Below are 9,243 nucleotides of genomic sequence, written 5' to 3'. Positions count from 1 at the left end.
TGTTTACTGTCGCAGGAATCCTGTGTTTACAGTTCCAAAGTCCTTCAGAATAGAAGCCCAAAGATCCCAGGGAAGGAGGACACGTACCACATGCTTGATCGTCTCTAAACCACAGACACTTACCGTGACCGTGTCACAGAGATTCCACGCTCTGAAGTTGAGGAAACTGTTTGCAGCTGTGGGCCACAAAGGGTTCCAGGGACCACAAAGATAGACCAAGAAGAAAACTCACTACCCCAGATGCATAACCGTGGAGACGGGAAAACATGCCCAGAGGGTTTATGCAGGATGATGAGATGAGGTCAGAAAAGCTGGGGTCCAGTTTCATTAACTGAAGAGGATAGAAGTGAAAGAATCAATGTGCATCTTGGCCAGAAGAGAAGGAAAGGGGACTCGAGGCTGTGAGGGGCGGTGGGGAAAGTAGCTAAGCTGGACCCAAGTGCCTGGGGGAGCCAGTGAGGATGAGAGCCAGTGGGCCACAGCACCGGGAGGGCGCGCCATCCTCCCAGGGTGCACAGGGCCAGCCCTGTCAACAGCTCGCCATGGGGTTTGCTAAAGAGGAATGAGAGCTATGTCTTCACCTTTCCAGGCCGCCTTTCAAAACAGTGGTCTCTTCTAGGGGATGGGCTTCCCCCTTTCTGAAGATCATTGGGAAATCACAGTGGCTACCGGCCTTGACTGCTGTCAGAGGCCATGCTGGGTGCCTTCCATGCACACTTTATGAAGGAGGTGCTGTCATGACCCCCATGCACATGAGGAGCTGAGAGTCCCAACATTTGTAATGTTTGGACTTACTCATTTCCTTTTTTTCCATCTCTCACACTTGATAATATGTTTGATAGGAAAGAGGTCCGCACCTGCTTTGTTCTCCATTATATCCCCAGCACTCAGTTCACGGTCATCCATCGTTTAAGAATGAATTAAGCTGTAAGTAACAGAAGACTAAACCAGCAGTAGCTTAAGCTAATAAAATTCTATTTTCTCATGGAGCAGGACATCTAGAGATAGGTCAGTGGCTCAGTGCTTAAGTCTCTGTACTCGCCTTGCTCTTTCCCTCATGATTACAAGATGGCTGCAAGCTCCTGCCATCTCATCCATGTTCCGGGTTGGAAAAGGGGAGCGAAGGAAAGGCTGTATTAGCTGCATCTGTCCCGTTTTATGAGGAAACAAAAGCTTTCCCAGAAGTTGCCCTAGCAGATTTCCACCTACATCTAATGGACAAGAACTGACACTTGGAGCCACCCATACCTGCCACGGAGATGGGGAAAGTGTGTGTGTTTGGCTTTCCAGCCTCTATGGTGGGGAGCAGCAGAGGAGAATGATTTTCAGAATGGCTTTGGGGTAGCTAATCTCCAGGGTTTTCTGCAAAGGGATGATGACTAGGTGTGTACATCTGGAATCAAGAGTTAGGGAAGGTGAGAAGTGAGAGACAGCTGGAGAGATGGGTTGAAGCCAGGTTGCAGAGGATCTTAAAGGTTTTAATTCTGCATTTTCACTTCTGAGCCCATGCAAATGGCTCGGGAGTACTTTGCTGCCTCTCTTCCAGTGTCTCCTGCTCCTTCGCTCTCGTCTATCCCTAAAAACCCCAAACAGTGGAGCATCATCGGGTGGAAAAGGGAGGGCTTTCAGGTTCCTGCCCCACAGTGAGGACACAGGTGACTGATGGCATGGCATGAAACAGTGAATTAAGAAAAGAGAGAGACAGGAGCCAAGGAAATAAGTTGTTTATCCTCATTCTGGATTAAATAATGAAAAATAGAACAACAGAGACCAGGGTTGCTAGTTGCCGATCTATGGACTAATGAAGCAATCTATTTTTTTTAAAGATTTTTTTTTTGATGTGGACCATTTTCAAAGTCTTTTTATGAATTTGTTACAATACTGCTTCTGTTTTATGCTTTGGTGTTTTGGCCCCAAGGTATGTGGGATCTTAGCTCCCTGACAAGGGATTGAACCCACACCCCCTGCGTTGGAAGGCAAAGTCTCAACCGCTGGACCGCCAGGGAAGTCCCTAAAGCAATCTTTTTTCCCAACTCCAACCCACTTTCTTGTCTGTATCTTTCCTAAAATAGAGGTCAATGAAAAGACCCTCTGGCCCCATCCCTCTCCTCCTCTCCCTAGAGGAGTAGAACATATGGCCGGTATTTTAGATTGTTGTATAATTAAGTTTGAAAACAGTAAACAGTAGAGATATTAGCAAATATTCAAATTGTGCTCTAGGTGTAATGCTCGGAATCACAGCCTCAAGGCGGCAGCCTCCCTGGAGCTGCACGTATAAGGATGCTCTGCCTTCCGCCACAGACCATCTTCCTGTGCCATTAGTATTCTTGTATGCAACTCATTGTGTACGTGTATACAATGGAATACTACTCAGCCGTAAAAAAGAACGAAATAATGCCATTTGCAGCAACATGGATGCGACTAGAGATTATCATACTAAGTGAAGTAAGTCAGAAAGAGAAAAGCAAATGTCATATGATATCACTTATACGTGGAATCTAAAATATGACACAAATGAACCTTTCTACAAAACGGAAACAGAATCACTGACATGGAGAACAGACTGGTGGTTGCCAAGGGGGACAGGGTTTGGGGGAGGGAATGGAGTGGGAGGCTGGAGTTAGCAGATGTAAGCGATTATATATAGGATGGATAAACAAGGTCCTACTGTATAGCACAGGGAACTATATTCAATATCCTATGATAAACTATAATGGAAAAGAATACTAAAAAAAGAATACATATATGTATAACTGAATCACTTTGCTGTACAGCAGAAATTAACACAACACTGTAAATCAACTATACTTCAATTTTTAAAATGTTGATAAAATTAAAAAAAAATGTCCCTTGTATGTTCTGTGAGCACCACCTCATAAATTTTGTCCTGCATGTACCACACCACAATTCTACACTTTCCTGCTTACGTGAGCGCTTACAGGCCGTCAGGTGATTGTGTATAAATACCGTGGGACTCTTAGCTGAGCTCAGGGAGTTGGTCATCACCTGTTTAAGGAAGACCTCCTTCATTTACATTTGGCTTCTCCACTCTTGAGTAATGTTACATTGATCTTGAGCACAGTAATTAGAGCTTCATAGCATGCCACGCGGATGGGTATTGATTTGGTCGAGTGCCATGGGTTTTGCCTTTGAATTTATATCCTTGACAAACTCTAGGTTTTTCCTTTAAAGTATTTGGTTTCTATAACAACCAGCATTCTCTAGGAATTAGGGGATAGTCTCAAGCAGTATGTACAAATGCAGAAGCAAGAACCAATCCACGGGGACTTCCCTGGTGGTACCGTGGATGGGAGTCCGCCTGCCGATGCAGGGGACACGGGTTCGTGCCCCGGTCCGGGAAGATCCCAGATGCCGCGGAACGGCTAGGCCCGTGAGCCATGGCCGCTGAGCCTGCGTGTCCGGAGCCTGTGCTCCGCAACGGGAGAGGCCACAACAGTGAGAGGCCCGAGTACCGCAAAAAAAAAAAAGAACCAATCCATGGGGACTTTCCTGGTGGTCCAGTGGTTAAGACTTCACCTTCCAATGTAGGGGGTGCGGGTTCGATCCCTGATCGGGAAGCTAAGATCCCACCTGCCTCTTGGCCAGAAAACCAAAACATAAAACAGAAGCAGTATTGTAACAAATTCAGTAAAGACTTTAAAAATGGTCCACATCAAAAATATCTTAAAAAGAAAAAAGAACCAATCCATGTAAGGTGAAAATGGCCAGAGTCGACTGAAGGTATGGCAGGAGTTGGCGTGGGCTGTGTAGAGCTATCGCGTGATCGAGCATCAGGTAGAACTTGAATTACCTTTTCCCTGGCAATGAATTAATCAGACCCTCATCAAAAAGTCAGTTTATGAGCTGCCCCACACAGCCACTTCTCATACCATGCCTCTTCCTGTCTCTTGGGTTCCTTACCCTCCAGCAGAATGAGAATAAATGCTGGTTCCCCTGCACTGTCCCCCACTTGACTCGCCTTTACTCGCTCTGTTCCCACACCTAGAATCCCCCCCCCACGTCTCCCTATCCATCCTCTACCCATCCCTCGAGTCCCAGCTCAAGAGTCTTTGAATTCTTCCCCGATCCCTCCATTTACACCCCTCTTCCTAGCGATTTAGAGTCCCCACGTACCCCCTAGCATAAGGCTATGTGTACAGTAGACGCTCAGTCTTAATGTAGATCCATTTGAATTTTTAAAAATAAGAGTTATTGATAGCTCACATTTATTACGCATTCACTGTGCAAACTCATTCCACGAGTTACCTTATTTACTAGACACCACAGTCCTATGAGGCAGCCACAGGCACTGTCATCTCTCCCCATTTACAGATGAGCTGGAGCAGCTCAGAGAGGTTCATTAACACGCTCCAGGCTACACAGATGGTACCCAACTGAGCCAGAACTGGAACACAGGCAGTTTAACTCCAAGAGCAAACACTACTAAACACTCAGTTCAATGTCTGTTTTCCTTGTCTGGCAAGACAGGAAATGAGGCAGAATGCGACTCTACAAGTGAGTGTAGGGGGTGGGTGCTCCCTCTCCCCTGTATCATTTATTCTGAGGCTCAGCCGCAGGGGCAGTGATAGAATCCCTATGTCCCTAGGGCATGTGCCGCTGCCTGGAATGTAGCTAAACAAACTCCAAGAACTTACAACTCCAGAAACAGCACAGAGACCCAGCAGCAACCTATTTGCTCCCTGTCACAGCAGCAGCCCTGTCTGTCTTCTCTCCCTCTATAGATTAAAAGTGAGGACTTCCCTGGTGGCGCAGTGGTTGAGAGTCCGCCTGTCGATGCAGGGGACACGGGTTCGTGCCCTGGTCCGGGGAGATCCCACATGCCGCGGAGCGGCTGGGCCCGTGAGCCATGGCCGCTGAGCCTGCGTGTCCGGAGCCTGTTCTCTGCAACGGGAGAGGCCACAGCAGTGAGAGCCCCGCGTACCGAAAAAAAAAAAAAGTGAGCTAAAAGAAGTTCTGGTGTACTAACACAGGACCATTGTCCCACCTTAAATAATGTCTACAAAATATGGACTCTTTTTTCTTCAGGTTTCAGTGAGATATAATTAATATACAGCACTGTAGAACTTTAAAGTGTACAGCATAATGACTTCCATACATCATGAAATGATTATTACAATAAGTTTAGCGAACATCCATCATCTTATATAGAAACAACATTAAATGGGAGCTCCCTGGTGGACTAGTGGTTAGGACTCTGGGCTTTCACCTCCGGGGCCCAGGTTCAATCCCTGGTCGGGGAACATCCCACAAGCCGTGTGGCACGGCCAAAAAAAAAAAGAACCAACGTTGAAGAAATAAAAAAATATATTTTTTCCTTGTGATGAGAAAACTTCAGGTTTACTCTCTTAACAACTCTCCTGTGTGACAGACATCAGTGAGAATTATATTTATCCTGCTGTGCATGACATCCCCAGGACTTACTTATAACTGGAAGTTTCTACCTTTTGACCACCTTCATCCAATTCCCTCTCCCCCCACCCCACGGCATATGTGCCTCTGAACATATAATGCGTGTATGTAATCATGTTGTCTCCACTCCCAGAGTCCTTCCTCCGAGCTGCCACGCTGTGGACTCATGCAGGGTATTTGCCGTGTGAGCAGACCCACAAAGGAACGGGGTCTCCTAAACCAGAGGCAGAGCCCAGCAGAGCCTCAGCCACTCTAAGAATCCGGAGGATCCTTCAGCACTCGGACGCATCTGCAAGGGCTCCGTGGAGGAAGGAGGGTTTGGGGAGTCGGTTTCATTCTTAGGAGAAGCAGCTTGGTACCCAGTGGAGTACGCCTTCCTTGCCTCCTTGCCTCTCTCTTGAGGATGAGATGTCCCACCTGCCAGCCAAGGCGAATCCTGTCACTTGCGCTGGGAGCCAGGTCTCTCCCTTCCCTCGGAATTCCCGTCTGTTTTACTCTGTCCTTATGACTTCAGTCTCTCCCTCTTCCGTGGCGCTTTCCTCCTACCACATAATCATGCTCACTCACATGCTCCAATGTGAACAGACGAAAACCTTGCCTCAGTCCCATCTGGCTTTCCAGGCACCATGTCAGGGCTCTCATTTCCCCCACAAATTGCCTAACAAGTCACTCCACGCACAGAATGTTCTTCTCCTTCGCTCCACTCATAGACAGGTACTTCCTCTGAAACTGATCTGCATCCACAAAGTCCAGCAGGCACATTTTGGTCCCCACTGGGTTGAATGCTCCTCTGTACCAGCTGACACTGACACCTCTCCTTCCCCCTTGAGTTCCTCCTTTGGCACCTGTAACCTGTCAATCTCCAAGTGCACCCACCTCTGACCACTTCCTTACTTCCCTCATTGGCTTCTGTCTCCCGCCCAGCCCTTAAATGTTGGCGTTCTCCAAGGTGGGGGAAGGGAGGATGACATACTCTGTCCTCTTATTACCGCATCACATCACTCTGCACACTCTCCCAAGATGAGCCCATCTGTGACGATGCAGATCACACCCACTGGTTCTCTGACCATCCATGTCCCGGTGACTCCCAAGCGTTCATTTCCAGCCCATCTCTTTTCCTGACTTGATTTTTTAAATGCATCCCATCTCCTTTCAAAATGTGACCCTCAGGCATGCAGAAATAAGAAATGGGTTCATTGCTCAGACATATTCTGAACTGTCGCTCAAGTTTTGTCCTGCATGTTTTGTGACAAAAAGCATAAAAACTTTGAAATAACCACTTGTAAGGTCTCATAAGGCACCGCTAAGATCCATTCTCTTTTGAGGGTCTCTTTCTGGCAGGAGGTGGAAGTATTAATTTATTCTTTAAGTTACGCACATCTCAGAGTACATAAATCTCAAGTATTTGTCAGCAAGTCTCACCAACTCAATGTGATTTTCCTGAGAGCTGATACTTAGTAGTATTCATTTTTGTTCTCTCAGCTCCCAGTGAAAGCTCAGTGTATGATTGTGGGATGGATACATGAATGATTGTATTTCCCAATTCTTGCAACTGCTGAAAGCAAGCTGGGAAATGAGGATGGAGAGGGATAGGCGGTCCACCTGTGTGCTATCCAGCTTGGTGTATATCTACGATGCCAACAGGAAGTTGGACATAAAAAAAGTACAGAAAGGCAGAAATAAATCTATAAGCTCCAGACGCACAGATCCAACGAACTGCTTGATGTATCCACACAAGTAATTCACAGATTTCTCAGACTCAACATGCCCAGAACAGAAAGTCTCGGTTCAGACTCTTCCATCCCCCCAAACCTTTTCCTCCCTCCATCTTCCTCAACTCTCTAAATAGCACCACCATTCATGAACTTGCTCAAGTCAAAAAACCAGAAATCAGGGCTTCCCTGGTGGCACAGTGGTTAAGAATCCGCCTGCCAATGCAGGGGACATGGGTTCGAGCCCTGGTCCAGGAAGATCCCACATGCCACGGAGCAACTAAGCCCATGCGCCACAACTACTGAGCCCGTGCTCTAGAGCCCACGAGCCACAACTACTGAAGCCCACGCACCTAGAGCCCGTTCTCCACAACAAGAGAAGCCACCGCAATGAGAAGCCCGAGCACCGCAACGAAGAGTAGCCCCCGCTCGCTGCAACTAGAGAAAAGCCCACGCGCAGCAACGAAGACTCAACACAGCCAAAAAAAATTAGTAAAAAAATAAAAATTAAAAAAACCGGGGCTTCCCTGGTGGCGCAGTGGTTGAGAGTCTGCCAGCCAATGCAGGGCACACGGGTTCGTGCCCCGGTCCGGGAAGATCCCACATGCCGCGGAGCGGCTGGGCCCGTGAGCCATGGCCGCTGAGCCTGCGCGTCCGGAGCTTGTACTCCACAACGGGAGAGGCCGCAACGGTGAGAGGCCCGCGTACCGCAAAAAAACAAAAACAGGAACTCATCCTAAGAGACAAATCTTCCTTATTTCCTGGACGGTCCTCAGGCAGTTTCCCCTCCCCACGCAGCTATCATCTGAGGTCAGAACATTCCTCCTGCCAACAGGGCCATTCCCCGCCCTCCTCCCCGGGAAAGCCCCCATTTCACCTTGATGTCTTGGCCTCCCAGCGTCTCTTCCAGGAGATGGAGGGGCGGGTGTGGAGGAGTGGGGACCCTCTCCTGCAGCACGAAGTCAGCCTCAGTGCCTCCAGCCGTGCCCGGTCAGGAGTGGGCCTCTGGGAGAGCTCACGCGCGCACGCCTTTTGCTGACTCCGCCTCTAAGTCCTCCCCCTTCGCCCTGCTTTAGCCGGTGCTTATTGTTTGTGATATTTGGCTCCACCCACTGGCTAAACACCTTCTGAATTCCTTCTCATTATTCATTCATTTCACAGGTATTTCCCGAGCCCCTGCCATAGGCCAAGCACTGTTCTGGGCAATTAGATTTATCAGTGAACAAAACAAAGACCCTTGCCGTTGTAGGGTAGGGAATAGAGAGAGTGAACAATTCTCTGTTACGTTATATTTTAGAAAGCAATAAAGGCTGTGGAAAATTAAAAAGTAGAGCGAGGGGCTTCCCTGGTGGCGCAGTGGTTGAGAATCTGCCTGCTAATGCAGGGGACACGGGTTCGTGCCCCGGTCCGGGAAGATCCCGCATGCCGCGGAGCAACTGGGCCCGTGAGCCACAGCTACTGAGCCTGCGCGTCTGGAGCCTGTGCTTTGCAACGAGAGGCCGCGATAGTGAGAGGCCCGCGCACCGTGATGAAGAGTGGCCCCCGCTTGCCGCAACTAGAGAAAGCCCTCGCACAGAAACGAAGACCCAGCACAACCAAAAATAAATATAAAAATAAATTTAAAAAATTTTTTTAAAAAAGTAGAGCGGGGTAAGAAATTGGGCAGCGTTAGAGAGTACAGGATGGAGATGGTGGTGTGAAACTTTGACGGGTGTGGTCAGGGGAGGCCTCTGTGGTCAGGGGAGGCCTCGTAGGGAACAAAGCCTTGAAGGCAGCCCTGTGGGGGAAGGAAGTACATTCTAGGCAGAGGAAACAGCCAGTGCAAAGACCCTAAGAAAGGCGAGCCTGTGTGATTATGGAACAGGTCAGAGAGGCTGAAACGGCATAAGCAAAGGCTAAGGTCAGAAAGGTAATGAGAAGGGCCTGGTCATTTAAGGCCTTAAAAGGCTACTTCTTCTTCTTCTGTTTTTTTTTTTTTTTTTTTTTTTTTTTTTTTTTTTGGCTGCACCGTGCCAAAAAAGTTGTTCCCAGACCAGGGATTGAACCCAGGCCCATGGCAATGAGAGCGCCGAATCCTGACCACCGGGCCTGCCAGAGAACT

The sequence above is a fragment of the Grampus griseus genome, assembly GCF_964374135.1.
Source record: "Grampus griseus genome assembly, chromosome: 11".
NCBI classification, from domain to species: Eukaryota; Metazoa; Chordata; class Mammalia; order Artiodactyla; family Delphinidae; genus Grampus; species Grampus griseus.
This window is presented reverse-complemented; position numbering follows the sequence as displayed.